Below are 14795 nucleotides of genomic sequence, written 5' to 3'. Positions count from 1 at the left end.
GGTCGCTGTTTGGGTTTTTGAAGAACAAGAAGGGCGTTGGTTCAAGCTGGATTCTCAGAGACTATTTCCCCAACCTCTACATTGGCATCTACACTGTCATCCAGTCATGTGACTGAAGTCATCCAGTCATGTGACTGAAGTCATCCTGTCATGTGACTGAAGTCATCCATTCATGTCAGTGATGTCACTTGGCAGGACTGTCATTGCCGTCACATTCTAGAAAAGAATCCAGACTCCACATGTGGCTCCCATGATAACTGATGGACCTCTGGTTGGAGGCTGGACGATGATGTTTGGACTTGAAGGAAAACTCCTTGTCCAAATTCCATTGTGTTCAAATTAAAAGTCCCACAATAAGAAGTAGCTGAATCTGACAGGTGAAGGTTTGGAACTCCAAGATGGTTGATGTTTTCTTGACTTGATGCTCTGACTGTCAGGGTAGATGACAGCTTCTTTCTGCTGCTGCATCTGAGTGGCTATGATGTGAGGTTTTACCTCCCAAGGTTGTCTGGTTCCAGAGGAAATTTTAAAATTCCAGTCCCCAACCTTGGCTGTTCTGAAACTCTTCTCCTGAATCACTCCTGAGCTGCAGAAAGAAAAAATACCAGTGCCCAACCAGATCAACTTCATGGCTGCTAACAGCCTCAGACACTTGATTTCCATCAATCTGGAGCCAAGAAGGCCCTCACCTGTGGTTCTCCTCCAGGAGGGTCCAGGTTCTGCCATTGTGGCTCCTTGTGCCACTGCCAGAGAGCCTCAGCTGCACACTGCAACATTTCAACAGGAGATTTACATTCCTTCAAATGTCCTGACATCTTATTGCAATGGTTCTGTTCCATCTTTATATTTTAAAATCAATCACACAATGAAAGCTGCCACAGCTGGTTTAAGTGAGAGAACACGCTAAGAGATTTGAAACCAGTAAAATATGCTTTTCTGTGTGCAAACTAGTGAGGGGCATGGAAGGATATTTTACCACCAATACAGAACCCAAACTTTAGTCATGTGATGAGATGGTGACTCTGATTATGAAGTTAATGGACAAAATGTGAATTGAAAGAAAATGCATTTCTTCAGTAGACTTTGATCCAACATCTGAAGTTAGATTTTGGTGGCTGCTCCATGTTGGAGGAAACCAGGCCGATGTTGGAAGGTCACAGGGAAACTCGTTTGCCTCCTCTGCTGCCAGTTCAACCCACTTTGGCAGACGACCACTCACTCCCATCAGTGGAGAGCAGCTTCAACTTGGTTTGGAAGTTTCCATTGTGGATGCATAGGAATGTGGAGAAAACATCCTTTGTTAAAAGAGGGATTTGAACCCACGCCTCCAGGAGAGACTGCGACCTGAACGCAGCGCCTTAGACCGCTCGGCCATCCTGACAGAAACTTAAAGTTGCAGACTGCAATATGAAATGAATTAATTCATTGACAAAGTAGAATTTTTCCACTGGAGCTACTGGCTCCTGAGTTGTTGCATTTATTGTTAACATTAAACACACAGTCTGTGTTCATGGCAGTAAGAAATTAATTTAATTTTTCTAAAGGACAAGAAATGAACCAGAACATTAGAACCTCATAATATCTCTTTATCAGTTTGTTCCATGGGACACATTCCAGACAGGAAGGTCCCCCTGAGACTTGAACTCTGATCACTGATTCAGAGTCCAGAGTGCTCACCATTTCACCATGGAACCAAACACAAGGAGGAGCTTCCTCAAAATACAACTTGACATCACCTGCAATCCAAACTGTTGATATTTGGAGGTTCATCTTGCTCTTGTTCCAGACTACATTGCCAAAAGGAACATGAACCACAAGGAAATTATGTAACTCCAGATTAATTCAGGACCTTCTAACTACATCGTATGACCTGTGAGCAAAGACTGGCCAGGCCTTCCTTAATTTATCAGTTAATTACTGCTTACTTACTTGACTGTGATGATCCATGAGATCCAAGGAGGACAGAGGAAAGAAGGATCCTGTTGGAGATCTCCTACCTTCTTCCTACAAGTCAGAGGTTCATAACCTCACTTGTTGGTGGTGCCCTCAACCTGCTGAGAGCATCACTTAGTTATCTACAGAGAAACATAGCAGCTCTTCTGAAGGCTGCAGGAAACCTGCTGGAACTGAGACTTGGACTCAGGTCACTGGATTCAAAGTCCAGGGTGCTAACAGGTCCACCATGGCATCTGGGCTTTACTTACCGTGTAAAAAGGACCACAGTGGTCGTCTGGTTTTAATTTTCACAAACAAATACGGTTTAAAACTTGTAGACAGTGACACAGGGCTCTTATTTGAAGGGCCATGGGATGTGAAATATCCCAAACCTCTGAGATCAGAGCGCTCACTTTGATCTCAGGGTCCTGACCTTGGGGGTTCTTCCTTTGGTCTTCAAATACTTGTGGTTTTTATGAACATAACTTTCAACTTGCATGCAAAAAGAGAATCACAGTCAACTTAAACCCAGCAGACAGTGTTTATTTCTAATGAATCAGACAATCGCACAAATGAGAATTAAAGGAAAAACAAAAAAAAAGGTTAAAAAAAAATCATTCACCACTCTGAAGCTTTTGAAAGTTCATTTGAAGGTTTAAAGGTGGTGGTGAGGAGGACACCCTGATCCTCCCTGTCGTCACTGCCAGGATTCTTTCTTCTGGTGCTGTGGTTCTTCTGATGAAGGGCGGCATGATGTTTGCTGTCTCAGGCTCCACCAAATGTCCTCTTTAGGACGCCACAATGTGTCCTCTTCAGTGCTCCATCTTCCCTGCATCTGAGACACAAGGGTTTCTCCTGGTGCCGACCCTATCATCCTTCTACCGAATGGTGCGGCGATGGATCCTCAGAGGATGCTGGGATCCTTCTTCTCATCAGTGCCACAGTTTTTCATGGAGGGAACAACAGGAGCTTTTTAGTCATGTTTTGCTCGGTGTTTCCTGCTCAGAGCATCAGGATCTGTGACGCCATCTTGTGGTAGTGGGTCATCATCTTGCTGTGTGATAGTGGATTCATTTATCTGCTATTTCAACACATTCAAGTTCATTATCCCTACATGTCAAAATACATTTGGTGTGGAGTTTTACTTTCTGGCCTCAATCATAATGTGTGCATTTATTCTTCATGAACATTTCTCAGCTTTGTAAGTTTATGATATTTTGTCTTCCTCTGTTTTCTATTCCATTGTTGTTGATGATTCTATTGCAGGTTTGAGTTCCCTGTTGACTGAAGCAGAAACAGGAACAAAAAGCTGGAGGTGGTCAGAGCTCCAAGTTGGGACGCTGATATTAAAGTAGGAGATGAACACATCCAGGTTAGCCATCACTCTCAGAACCTGCGACTTTACCTCTTCAGAATGTAGCAGCATAGCATAGCTTCATCTCACCAGTTAGTGGCCCACTTTGATGTCTGGGATATGAGGTTAAAGGTTCTTTACAGCTCTGAATGAAGGGTTTATAAAGTGTTAACAATGCCATAAATAACACAAGCATTCAGTAATCCTTGATAAAAGGAGACTCACCATCAAGTTGGACAAGTTGAAGAACAAAAGGACTTCTACACTATCACATTTATCCTCACTGGTCCATACTTGGGGACCTCTGTACTAAATGGAGAGTTGAGGAAATGGGCTTGTTGTGGCCCTGCGGTCCCCAGACCTCCTGTACAGTCACCAAGCGCTAGCAGACACAATCGTAATGGAACCAATTATTTTAAAATGACAGTAACAAGTAAGAAATAAGGCATTACAGCTTTGAAGGAACTTGTCCAGCACTGGTTTGTGAGTGGGTGTTGTCCTGTATTGGCAGGAAAAACTCCTTGAAATGTTTTTTTCTTCAAAAGAAATGTGTCCTTCTCATGTTGAGCTGTGGACATCAGCTGACTGCTTTTCTTGCCACTGCCTTGCTGGCAGGAAAAGCCTGAGCAGAAATGAAGAGTGAGTTCAAGGCAGTAGATTTCACTCCATAGTTTAGGCCTTCATCCAGCAAGGAACCATAAATGATGATGTCAGCACTCCTCCAGCACGGCGATGCAGCTTAGAGAGGTCGGAGAATCACATGACTTCTCTCACTGGTTATTGATGTTTATCTGTGTCTATATATAATTTATGTCATGTATATATTTGTATATTAATATGTTATTCATGTTACATAAAACATGTTAAACACGGAACGGCGTGGACACAACAAATGAACTGGTTCAGAGACACGAGGCAAAAAAAGCTGGATGAACTCTTCTTCATTCCAAAAATGACTTCACCCTTGAACACTGACGTCAGGTCATTTTATAGGGTCCTCCATTTTTTCATTTATGTGACGTTGCATATTGGGAAATAATTATAAAAAAAAATTATATATTTTGATGAAAACTATATTTGATCAGGAAAACTACATTGGGTCAAATAAATCCATCCAAAAAAAAAAAAAAAAAAAAAAAAAAAAAAAAAAAAAACTCTGATGGTGTTTTCATCAAGTTCGAGGTGTATCAAGGGTGGGGGTTTTTTTTGGTAAGATTTCTTTCCTGAAGGAATTTATTTTTTTATATAATTGTTAAATTTTGTCATGTAAATAAGAATGTACAGTTGGTAAAAATGTATGATGTATTTTTGATAATAAAAGACAAAAAAAAAAAAAAAAAAACACGACCGATCTCGTCTGATCTCGGAAGCTAAGCAGGGTTGGGCCTGGTTAGTACTTGAATGGGAGACCGCCTGGGAATACCAGGTGCTGTAAGCTTTTTTGTTTCATTGTGAGGAAAGGGCAGCTTTGAGTGTTTGGGGACCAGCATGAGCGAGCTTCCCTCACACACCTTTTCTTGAAGCGCCCTCTACAGCTTTGGAATGGAATGTCATGCAGTGGTTAATTTGAAGTAGACAGATGGCAGATGCAGTACTTTTCTCTAGATGACATCAACATTCTTTTCTTTTATTGACAGGACACCTATTTGGCGTGTGAAAAGACCCTGAGGCTTTTTCGCTTCACATTTTTCTGAGGTTGTAAAGTGAGTGAAATGGATATAGAGCCCATGTGTGTGAGAGTCAAGGGCTTACGGCCATACCACTCTGAACACGCCCGATCTCGTCTGATCTCGGAAGCTTAGCAGGGTCGGGCCTGGTTAGTACTTGGATGGGAGACCGCCTGGGAATACCAGGTGCTGTAAGCTTTTTTGTTTCATTGTGAGGAAAGGGCCGCTTTGAGTGTTTGGGGACCAGCATGAGCGAGCTTCCCTCACACACCTTTTCTTGAAGCGCCCTCCACAGCTTTGGAATGGAATGTCATGCAGTGGTTAATTTGAAGTAGACAGATGGCAGATGCAGTACTTTTCTCTAGATGACATCAACATTCTTTTCTTTTATTGACAGGACACCTATTTGGCGTGTGAAAAGACCGTGAGGCTTTTGCACGTCACTTTTTTTCTGAGGTTGTAACGTGAGTGAAATGGATATAGAGCCCATGTGTTTGACCGTCAGGGGCTTACGGCCATACCACTCTGAACACGCCCGATCTCGTCTGATCTCGGAAGCTAAGCAGGGTCGGGCCTGGTTAGTACTTGGATGGAAGACCGCCTGGGAATACCAGGTGCTGTAAGCTTTTTTGTTTCTTTGTGAGGAAAGGGCAGCTTTGAGTCTTTGGGGACCAGCATGAGCGAGCTTCCCTCACACACCTTTTCTTGAAGCGCCTTTCTGCAGCTTTGAAATGGAATCTCATGCAGCGTGTAATTTGAAGTAGACAGATGGAGGATGCAGTACTTTTCTCTCGATGACATCAACATTCTTTTCTTTGTATTGACAGGACACCTATTTGACGTGTGAAAAGACCCTGAGGCTGTTGCGCATCACTTTTTTTCTGAGGTTTTAAAGTGAGTGAAATGGATATAGAGCCCATGTGTGTCAGAGTCAGGGGCTTACGGCCATAGCAGTCTGAACTCGTCTGATCGCGGAAGCTAAGCAGGGTCGGGCCTGGTTAGAACTTGGATGGGAGACCCCCTGGGAATACCAGGTGCTGTAAGCTTTTTTGTTTCATTGTGAGGAAAGGGCAGCTTTGAGTGTTTGGGGACCAGCATGAGCGAGCTTCCCTCACACACCTTTTCTTGAAGCGCCCTCCACAGCTTTGGAATGGAATGTCATGCAGTGGTTAATTTGAAGTAGACAGATGGCAGATGCAGTACTTTTCTCTAGATGACATCAACATTCTTTTCTTTGTATTGACAGGACACCTTTTTGGCGTTTGAAAAGACCGTGAGGCTTTTGCACGTCACTTTTTTTCTAAGGTTGTAAAGTGAGTGAAATGGATATAGAGCCCATGTGTGTAAGAGTCAAGGGCTTATGGCCATACCACTCTGAACACGCCCGATCTCGTCTGATCTCGGAAGCTAAGCAGGGTCGCGCCTGGTTAGTACTTGGATGGGAGACCGCCTGGGAATACCAGGTGCTGTAAGCTTTTTTGTTTCTTTGTGAGGAAAGGGCAGCTTTGAGTCTTTGGGGACCAGCATGAGCGAGCTTCCCTCACACACCTTTTCTTGAAGCGCCCTCCGCAGCTTTGGAATGGAATGTCATGCAGTGGTTAATTTGAAGTAGACAGATGGCAGATGCAGAACTTTTCTCCAGATGACATCAACATTCTTTTCTTTTATTGACTGGACACCTATTTGGCGTGTGAAAAGACTCTGAGGCTGTTGCGCTTCACTTTTTTTCTGAGGTTGTAAAGTGAGTGAAATGGATATAGAGCCCATGTGTGTAAGAGTCAAGGGCTTACGGCCATACCACTCTGAACACGCCCGATCTCGTCTGATCTCGGAAGCTTAGCAGGGTCGGGCCTGGTTAGTACTTGGATGGGAGACCGCCTGGGAATACCAGGTGCTGTAAGCTTTTTTGTTTCATTGTGAGGAAAGGGCCGCTTTGAGTCTTTGGGGACCAGCATGAGCGAGCTTCCCTCACACACCTTTTCTTGAAGCGCCCTCCGCAGCTTTGGAATGGAATGTCATGCAGTGGTTAATTTAAAGAAAGACAGATGGCAGATGCAGTACTTTTCTCTCGATGACATCAACATTCTTTTCTTTGTATTGACAGGACAACTATTTGGTGTGTAAAAAGACCGTGAGGCTGTTGCACATCACATTTTTTTTGAGGTTGTAAAGTGAGTGAAATGGATATAGAGCCCATGTGTGTGAGAGTCAAGGGCTTACGGCCATACCACTCTGAACACGCCCGATCTCGTCTGATCTCGGAAGCTTAGCAGGGTCGGGCCTGGTTAGTACTTGGATGGGAGACCGCCTGGGAATACCAGGTGCTGTAAGCTTTTTTGTTTCATTGTGAGGAAAGGGCCGCTTTGAGTCTTTGGGGACCAGCATGAGCGAGCTTCCCTCACACACCTTTTCTTGAAGCACCCTCCGCAGCTTTGGAATGGAATGTCGTGCAGTGGTTAATTTGAAGAAGACAGATGACAGATGCAGTACTCTTCTCTCGATGACATCAACATTCTTTTCTTTGTATTGACAGGACACCTATTTGGCGTTTGAAAAGACCGTGAGGCTTTTGCACGTCACTTTTTTTCTGAGGTTGTAAAGTGAGTGAAATGGATATAGAGCCCATGTGTGTCAGAGTCAAGGGCTTACGGCCATACCACTCTGAACACGCCCGATCTCGTCTGATCTCGGAAGCTAAGCAGGGTCGGGCCTGGTTAGTACTTGGATGGAAGACCGCCTGGGAATACCAGGTGCTGTAAGCTTTTTTTTTTTCTTTGTGAGGAAAGGGCAGCTTTGAGTCTTTGGGGACCAGCATGAGCGAGCTTCCCTCACACACCTTTTCTTGAAGCGCCTTTCTGCAGCTTTGAAATTGAATGTCATGCAGCGTGTAATTTGAAGTAGACAGATGGCAGATGCAGTACTTTTCTCGAGATGACATCAACATTCTTTTCTTTTATTGACAGGACACCGATTTGGCGTGTGAAAAGACCCTGAGGCTGTTGCGCATCACTTTTTTTTTTGAGGTTGTAAAGTGTGTGAAATGGATATAGAGCCCATGTGTATCAGAGTGAAGGGCTTTCGGCCATACCACTCTGAACACGCCCGATCTCGTCTGATCTCGGAAGCTAAGCAGGGTCGGGCCTGGTTAGTACTTGGATGGAAGACCGCCTGGGAATACCAGGTGCTGTAAGCTTTTTTTTTTCTTTGTGAGGAAAGGGCAGCTTTGAGTCTTTGGGGACCAGCATGAGCGAGCTTCCCTCACACACCTTTTCTTGAAGCGCCCTCCACAGCTTTGGAATGGAATGTCATGCAGTGGTTAATTTGAAGAAGACAGATGGCAGATGCAGTACTTTTCTCTCGATGACATCAACATTCTTTCTTTTATTGACAGGACACCTATTTGGCGTGTGAAAAGACCCTGAGGCTGTTGCGCATCACATTTTTCTGAGGTTGTAAAGTGTGTGAAATGGATATAGAGCCCATGTGTGTCAGAGTCAAGGGCTTACGGCCATACCACTCTGAACACGCCTGATCTCGTCTGATCTCGGAAGCTTAGCAGGGTCGGGCCTGGTTAGTACTTGGATGGGAGACCGCCTGGGAATACCAGGTGCTGTAAGCTTTTTTGTTTCATTGTGAGGAAAGGGCCGCTTTGAGTCTTTGGGGACCAGCATGAGCGAGCTTCCCTCACACACCTTTTCTTGAAGCGCCCTCCGCAGCTTTGGAATGGAATGTCATGCAGTGGTTAATTTAAAGAAGACAGATGGCAGATGCAGTACTTTTCTCTCGATGACATCAACATTCTTTTCTTTTATTTACAGGACACCGATTTGGCGTGTGAAAAGACCCTGAGGCTGTTGCGCATCACTTTTTTTCTGAGGTTGTAAAGTGAGTGAAATGGATATAGAGCCCATGTGTGTCAGAGTCAAGGGCTTACGGCCATACCACTCTGAACACGCCCGATCTCGTCTGATCTCGGAAGCTAAGCAGGGTCGGGCCTGGTTAGTACTTGGATGGAACACCGCCTGGGAATACCAGGTGCTGTAAGCTTTTTTTTTTTCTTTGTGAGGAAAGGGCAGCTTTGAGTGTTTGGGGACCAGCATGAGCGAGCTTCCCTCACACACCTTTTCTTGAAGCGCCCTCCACAGCTTTGGAATGGAATGTCATGCAGTGGTTAATTTAAAGAAGACAGATGGCAGATGCAGTACTTTTCTCTCGATGACATCAACATTCTTTTCTTTTATTGACAGGACACCGATTTGGCGTGTGAAAAGACCCTGAGGCTGTTGCGCATCACTTTTTTTTTTGAGGTTGTAAAGTGTGTGAAATGGATATAGAGCCCATGTGTATCAGAGTGAAGGGCTTTCGGCCATCCCACTCTGAACACGCCCGATCTCGTCTGATCTCGGAAGCTAAGCAGGGTCGGGCCTGGTTAGTACTTGGATGGAAGACCGCCTGGGAATACCAGGTGCTGTAAGCTTTTTTGTTTCATTGTGAGGAAAGGGCAGCTTTGAGTCTTTTGGGACCAGCATGAGCGAGCTTCCCTCACACACCTTTTCTTGAAGCGCCCTCCACAGCTTTCGAATGGAATGTCATGCAGTGTGTAATTTGAAGTAGACAGATTGCAGATGCAGTACTTTTCTCTAGATGACATCAACATTCTTTTCTTTGTATTGACAGGACAACTATTTGGTGTGTAAAAAGACCGTGAGGCTGTTGCACATCACATTTTTTTTGAGGTTGTAAAGTGAGTGAAATGGATATAGAGCCCATGTGTGTGAGAGTCAAGGGCTTACGGCCATACCACTCTGAACACGCCCGATCTCGTCTGATCTCGGAAGCTTAGCAGGGTCGGGCCTGGTTAGTACTTGGATGGGAGACCGCCTGGGAATGCCAGGTGCTGTAAGCTTTTTTGTTTCATTGTGAGGAAAGGGCCGCTTTGAGTCTTTGGGGACCAGCATGAGCGAGCTTCCCTCACACACCTTTTCTTGAAGCACCCTCCGCAGCTTTGGAATGGAATGTCGTGCAGTGGTTAATTTGAAGAAGACAGATGACAGATGCAGTACTCTTCTCTCGATGACATCAACATTCTTTTCTTTGTATTGACAGGACACCTATTTGGCGTTTGAAAAGACCGTGAGGCTTTTGCACGTCACTTTTTTTCTGAGGTTGTAAAGTGAGTGAAATGGATATAGAGCCCATGTGTGTCAGAGTCAAGGGCTTACGGCCATACCACTCTGAACACGCCCGATCTCGTCTGATCTCGGAAGCTAAGCAGGGTCGGGCCTGGTTAGTACTTGGATGGAAGACCGCCTGGGAATACCAGGTGCTGTAAGCTTTTTTTTTTTCTTTGTGAGGAAAGGGCAGCTTTGAGTCTTTGGGGACCAGCATGAGCGAGCTTCCCTCACACACCTTTTCTTGAAGCGCCTTTCTGCAGCTTTGAAATTGAATGTCATGCAGCGTGTAATTTGAAGTAGACAGATGGCAGATGCAGTACTTTTCTCGAGATGACATCAACATTCTTTTCTTTTATTGACAGGACACCGATTTGGCGTGTGAAAAGACCCTGAGGCTGTTGCGCATCACTTTTTTTTTTGAGGTTGTAAAGTGTGTGAAATGGATATAGAGCCCATGTGTATCAGAGTGAAGGGCTTTCGGCCATACCACTCTGAACACGCCCGATCTCGTCTGATCTCGGAAGCTAAGCAGGGTCAGGCCTGGTTAGTACTTGGATGGAAGACCGCCTGGGAATACCAGGTGCTGTAAGCTTTTTTTTTTCTTTGTGAGGAAAGGGCAGCTTTGAGTCTTTGGGGACCAGCATGAGCGAGCTTCCCTCACACACCTTTTCTTGAAGCGCCTTTCTGCAGCTTTGAAATTGAATGTCATGCAGCGTGTAATTTGAAGTAGACAGATGGCAGATGCAGTACTTTTCTCGAGATGACATCAACATTCTTTTCTTTTATTGACTGGACACCTATTTGGCGTGTGAAAAGACTCTGAGGCTTTTGCGCTTCACTTTTTTTCTGAGGTTGTAAAGTGAGTGAAATGGATATAGAGCCCATGTGTTTAAGAGTCAAGGGTTTACGGCCATACCACTCTAAACACGCCCGATCTTGTCTGATCTCGGAAGCTAAGCAGGGTCGGGACTGGTTGGTACTTGGATGGGAGACCGCCTGGGAATACCAGGTGCTGTAAGCTTTTTTGTTTCTTTGTGAGGAAAGGGCAGCTTTGAGTGTTTGGGGACCAGCATGAGCGAGCTTCCCTCACACACCTTTTCTTGAAGCGCCCTCCACAGCTTTGGAATGGAATGTCATGCAGTGGTTAATTTGAAGAAGACAGATGGCAGATGCAGTACTTTTCTCTCGATGACATCAACATTCTTTCTTTTATTGACAGGACACCTATTTGGCGTGTGAAAAGACCCTGAGGCTGTTGCGCATCACATTTTTCTGAGGTTGTAAAGTGTGTGAAATGGATATAGAGCCCATGTGTGTCAGAGTCAAGGGCTTACGGCCATACCACTCTGAACACGCCTGATCTCGTCTGATCTCGGAAGCTTAGCAGGGTCGGGCCTGGTTAGTACTTGGATGGGAGACCGCCTGGGAATACCAGGTGCTGTAAGCTTTTTTGTTTCATTGTGAGGAAAGGGCCGCTTTGAGTCTTTGGGGACCAGCATGAGCGAGCTTCCCTCACACACCTTTTCTTGAAGCGCCCTCCGCAGCTTTGGAATGGAATGTCATGCAGTGGTTAATTTAAAGAAGACAGATGGCAGATGCAGTACTTTTCTCTCGATGACATCAACATTCTTTTCTTTTATTTACAGGACACCGATTTGGCGTGTGAAAAGACCCTGAGGCTGTTGCGCATCACTTTTTTTCTGAGGTTGTAAAGTGAGTGAAATGGATATAGAGCCCATGTGTGTGAGAGTCAAGGGCTTACGGCCATACCACTCTGAACACGCCCGATCTCGTCTGATCTCGGAAGCTAAGCAGGGTCGGGCCTGGTTAGTACTTGGATGGAAGACCGCCTGGGAATACCAGGTGCTGTAAGCTTTTTTTTTTTCTTTGTGAGGAAAGGGCAGCTTTGAGTGTTTGGGGACCAGCATGAGCGAGCTTCCCTCACACACCTTTTCTTGAAGCGCCCTCCACAGCTTTGGAATGGAATGTCATGCAGTGGTTAATTTAAAGAAGACAGATGGCAGATGCAGTACTTTTCTCTCGATGACATCAACATTCTTTTCTTTTATTGACAGGACACCGATTTGGCGTGTGAAAAGACCCTGAGGCTGTTGCGCATCACTTTTTTTTTTGAGGTTGTAAAGTGTGTGAAATGGATATAGAGCCCATGTGTATCAGAGTGAAGGGCTTTCGGCCATCCCACTCTGAACACGCCCGATCTCGTCTGATCTCGGAAGCTAAGCAGGGTCGGGCCTGGTTAGTACTTGGATGGAAGACCGCCTGGGAATACCAGGTGCTGTAAGCTTTTTTTTTTCTTTGTGAGGAAAGGGCAGCTTTGAGTCTTTTGGGACCAGCATGAGCGAGCTTCCCTCACACACCTTTTCTTGAAGCGCCTTTCTGCAGCTTTGAAATTGAATGTCATGCAGCGTGTAATTTGAAGTAGACAGATGGCAGATGCAGTACTTTTCTCGAGATGACATCAACATTCTTTTCTTTTATTGACTGGACACCTATTTGGCGTGTGAAAAGACTCTGAGGCTTTTGCGCTTCACTTTTTTTCTGAGGTTGTAAAGTGAGTGAAATGGATATAGAGCCCATGTGTGTAAGAGTCAAGGGCTTACGGCCATACCACTCTAAACACGCCCGATCTTGTCTGATCTCGGAAGCTAAGCAGGGTCGGGACTGGTTGGTACTTGGATGGGAGACTGCCTGGGAATACCAGGTGCTGTAAGCTTTTTTGTTTCTTTGTGAGGAAAGGGCAGCTTTGAGTGTTTGGGGACCAGCATGAGCGAGCTTCCCTCACACACCTTTTCTTGAAGCGCCCTCCACAGCTTTGGAATGGAATGTCATGCAGTGGTTAATTTGAAGAAGACAGATGGCAGATGCAGTACTTTTCTCTCGATGACATCAACATTCTTTCTTTTATTGACAGGACACCTATTTGGCGTGTGAAAAGACCCTGAGGCTGTTGCGCATCACATTTTTCTGAGGTTGTAAAGTGTGTGAAATGGATATAGAGCCCATGTGTGTCAGAGTCAAGGGCTTACGGCCATACCACTCTGAACACGCCTGATCTCGTCTGATCTCGGAAGCTTAGCAGGGTCGGACCTGATTAGTACTTGGATGGGAGACCGCCTGGGAATACCAGGTGCTGTAAGCTTTTTTGTTTCATTGTGAGGAAAGGGCCGCTTTGAGTCTTTGGGGACCAGCATGAGCGAGCTTCCCTCACACACCTTTTCTTGAAGCGCCCTCCGCAGCTTTCGAATGGAATGTCATGCAGTGGTTAATTTAAAGAAAGACAGATGGCAGATGCAGTACTTTTCTCTCGATGACATCAACATTCTTTTCTTTTATTGACAGGACACCGATTTGGCGTGTGAAAAGACCCTGAGACTGTTGCGCATCACTTTTTTTTTTGAGGTTGTAAAGTGTGTGAAATGGATATAGAGCCCATGTGTGTGAGAGTCAAGGGCTTACGGCCATACCACTCTGAACACGCCCGATCTCGTCTGATCTCGGAAGCTTAGCAGGGTCGGGCCTGGTTAGTACTTGGATGGGAGACCGCCTGGGAATACCAGGTGCTGTAAGCTTTTTTGTTTCATTGTGAGGAAAGGGCCGCTTTGAGTGTTTGGGGACCAGCATGAGCGAGCTTCCCTCACACACCTTTTCTTGAAGCGCCCTCCACAGCTTTGGAATGGAATGTCATGCAGCGTGTAATTTGAAGTAGACAGATGGCAGATGCAGTACTTTTCTCGAGATGACATCAACATTCTTTTCTTTTATTGACTGGACACCTATTTGGCGTGTGAAAAGACTCTGAGGCTTTTGCGCTTCACTTTTTTTCTGAGGTTGTAAAGTGAGTGAAATGGATATAGAGCCCATGTGTGTAAGAGTCAAGGGCTTACGGCCATACCACTCTAAACAAGCCCGATCTCGTCTGATCTCGGAAGCTAAGCAGGGTCGGGACTGGTTAGTACTTGAATGGGAGACCGCCTGGGAATACCAGGTGCTGTAAGCTTTTTTGTTTCTTTGTGAGGAAAGCGCAGCTTTGAGTCTTTGGGGACCAGCATGAGCGAGCTTCCCTCACACACCTTTTCTTGAAGCGCCCTCTGCAGCTTTGGAATGGAATGTCATGCAGTGGTTAATTTGAAGAAGACAGATGGCAAATGCAGTACTTTTCTCTCGATGACATCAACATTCTTTTCTTTTATTGACAGGACACCTATTTGGCATGTGAAAAGACCCTGAGGCTTTTGCGCATCACATTTTTCTGAGGTTGTAAAGTGTGTGAAATGGATATAGAGCCCATGTGTGTCAGAGTCAAGAGCTTACGGCCATACCAGTCTGAACACGCCCGATCTCGTCTGATCTCGGAAGCTAAGCAGGGTCGGGCCTGGTTAGTACTTGGATGGTAGACCGCCTGGGAATACCAGGTGCTGTAAGCTTTTTTGTTTCTTTGTGAGGAAAGGGCAGCTTTGAGTCTTTGGGGACCAGCATGAGCGAGCTTCCCTCACACACCTTTTCTTGAAGCGCCTTTCTGCAGCTTTGAAATGGAATGTCATGCAGCGTGTAATTTGAAGTAGACAGATGGAGGATGCAGTACTTTTCTCTCGATGACATCAACATTCTTTTCTTTGTATTGACAGGACACCTATTTGACGTGTG

General features: G+C 45.3%; 19 non-coding genes and 3 pseudogenes across 19 annotated transcripts; all 22 read left to right on the top strand.

Moving 5' to 3' along the window:
- The first annotated feature begins 5035 nt into the window (after window positions 1-5035).
- Window positions 5036-5154, top strand: LOC147264386 (5S ribosomal RNA). The gene has a single exon (XR_015113096.1). It is a non-coding gene; the product is annotated as a 5S ribosomal RNA (ribosomal RNA).
- Window positions 5155-5463: 309 nt separating this feature from the next.
- Window positions 5464-5582, top strand: LOC147264385 (5S ribosomal RNA). Its single transcript, XR_015115648.1, has one exon. It is a non-coding gene; the product is annotated as a 5S ribosomal RNA (ribosomal RNA).
- Window positions 5583-6312: 730 nt separating this feature from the next.
- LOC147264384 (5S ribosomal RNA) lies at window positions 6313-6431 on the top strand. Its single transcript, XR_015113524.1, has one exon. It is a non-coding gene; the product is annotated as a 5S ribosomal RNA (ribosomal RNA).
- Window positions 6432-6740: 309 nt separating this feature from the next.
- On the top strand, window positions 6741-6859 carry LOC147264383 (5S ribosomal RNA). The gene has a single exon (XR_015113095.1). It is a non-coding gene; the product is annotated as a 5S ribosomal RNA (ribosomal RNA).
- Window positions 6860-7170: 311 nt separating this feature from the next.
- Window positions 7171-7289, top strand: LOC147264382 (5S ribosomal RNA). The gene has a single exon (XR_015113094.1). It is a non-coding gene; the product is annotated as a 5S ribosomal RNA (ribosomal RNA).
- Window positions 7290-7599: 310 nt separating this feature from the next.
- LOC147264381 (5S ribosomal RNA) lies at window positions 7600-7718 on the top strand. Its single transcript, XR_015115647.1, has one exon. It is a non-coding gene; the product is annotated as a 5S ribosomal RNA (ribosomal RNA).
- A 312-nt stretch (window positions 7719-8030) lies between these two features.
- On the top strand, window positions 8031-8149 carry LOC147264380 (5S ribosomal RNA). Its single transcript, XR_015113510.1, has one exon. It is a non-coding gene; the product is annotated as a 5S ribosomal RNA (ribosomal RNA).
- A 307-nt stretch (window positions 8150-8456) lies between these two features.
- On the top strand, window positions 8457-8575 carry LOC147264379 (5S ribosomal RNA). Its single transcript, XR_015113637.1, has one exon. It is a non-coding gene; the product is annotated as a 5S ribosomal RNA (ribosomal RNA).
- Window positions 8576-8884: 309 nt separating this feature from the next.
- Window positions 8885-9003, top strand: LOC147264378 (5S ribosomal RNA). Its single transcript, XR_015113030.1, has one exon. It is a non-coding gene; the product is annotated as a 5S ribosomal RNA (ribosomal RNA).
- Window positions 9004-9314: 311 nt separating this feature from the next.
- Window positions 9315-9433, top strand: LOC147264377 (5S ribosomal RNA). Its single transcript, XR_015114729.1, has one exon. It is a non-coding gene; the product is annotated as a 5S ribosomal RNA (ribosomal RNA).
- A 310-nt stretch (window positions 9434-9743) lies between these two features.
- Window positions 9744-9862, top strand: LOC147264376 (5S ribosomal RNA). Its single transcript, XR_015113539.1, has one exon. It is a non-coding gene; the product is annotated as a 5S ribosomal RNA (ribosomal RNA).
- Window positions 9863-10172: 310 nt separating this feature from the next.
- Window positions 10173-10291, top strand: LOC147264375 (5S ribosomal RNA). The gene has a single exon (XR_015115645.1). It is a non-coding gene; the product is annotated as a 5S ribosomal RNA (ribosomal RNA).
- Window positions 10292-10603: 312 nt separating this feature from the next.
- LOC147264374 (5S ribosomal RNA) lies at window positions 10604-10722 on the top strand. The gene has a single exon (XR_015114876.1). It is a non-coding gene; the product is annotated as a 5S ribosomal RNA (ribosomal RNA).
- A 310-nt stretch (window positions 10723-11032) lies between these two features.
- Window positions 11033-11151, top strand: LOC147264373 (5S ribosomal RNA; annotated as a pseudogene).
- Window positions 11152-11458: 307 nt separating this feature from the next.
- Window positions 11459-11577, top strand: LOC147264372 (5S ribosomal RNA). Its single transcript, XR_015113636.1, has one exon. It is a non-coding gene; the product is annotated as a 5S ribosomal RNA (ribosomal RNA).
- Window positions 11578-11886: 309 nt separating this feature from the next.
- On the top strand, window positions 11887-12005 carry LOC147264371 (5S ribosomal RNA). The gene has a single exon (XR_015115644.1). It is a non-coding gene; the product is annotated as a 5S ribosomal RNA (ribosomal RNA).
- A 311-nt stretch (window positions 12006-12316) lies between these two features.
- Window positions 12317-12435, top strand: LOC147264370 (5S ribosomal RNA). The gene has a single exon (XR_015114728.1). It is a non-coding gene; the product is annotated as a 5S ribosomal RNA (ribosomal RNA).
- A 310-nt stretch (window positions 12436-12745) lies between these two features.
- LOC147264369 (5S ribosomal RNA) lies at window positions 12746-12864 on the top strand (annotated as a pseudogene).
- A 307-nt stretch (window positions 12865-13171) lies between these two features.
- LOC147264368 (5S ribosomal RNA) lies at window positions 13172-13290 on the top strand. The gene has a single exon (XR_015115034.1). It is a non-coding gene; the product is annotated as a 5S ribosomal RNA (ribosomal RNA).
- Window positions 13291-13601: 311 nt separating this feature from the next.
- On the top strand, window positions 13602-13720 carry LOC147264367 (5S ribosomal RNA). Its single transcript, XR_015113092.1, has one exon. It is a non-coding gene; the product is annotated as a 5S ribosomal RNA (ribosomal RNA).
- A 309-nt stretch (window positions 13721-14029) lies between these two features.
- Window positions 14030-14148, top strand: LOC147264366 (5S ribosomal RNA; annotated as a pseudogene).
- Window positions 14149-14456: 308 nt separating this feature from the next.
- On the top strand, window positions 14457-14575 carry LOC147264365 (5S ribosomal RNA). The gene has a single exon (XR_015113555.1). It is a non-coding gene; the product is annotated as a 5S ribosomal RNA (ribosomal RNA).
- The last annotated feature ends 220 nt before the right edge of the window (window positions 14576-14795 follow it).

Source organism: Aulostomus chinensis, chromosome 4 (assembly GCF_037954235.1).
Source record: "Aulostomus chinensis isolate RoL2024-O1b breed Wild chromosome 4, RoL_Achi_v1.0, whole genome shotgun sequence".
In the NCBI taxonomy this organism is placed as follows: Eukaryota; Metazoa; Chordata; class Actinopteri; order Syngnathiformes; family Aulostomidae; genus Aulostomus; species Aulostomus chinensis.
The sequence above is the reverse complement of the archived record's forward strand: the minus strand, read 5'-3'. Positions and strand labels throughout refer to the sequence as shown.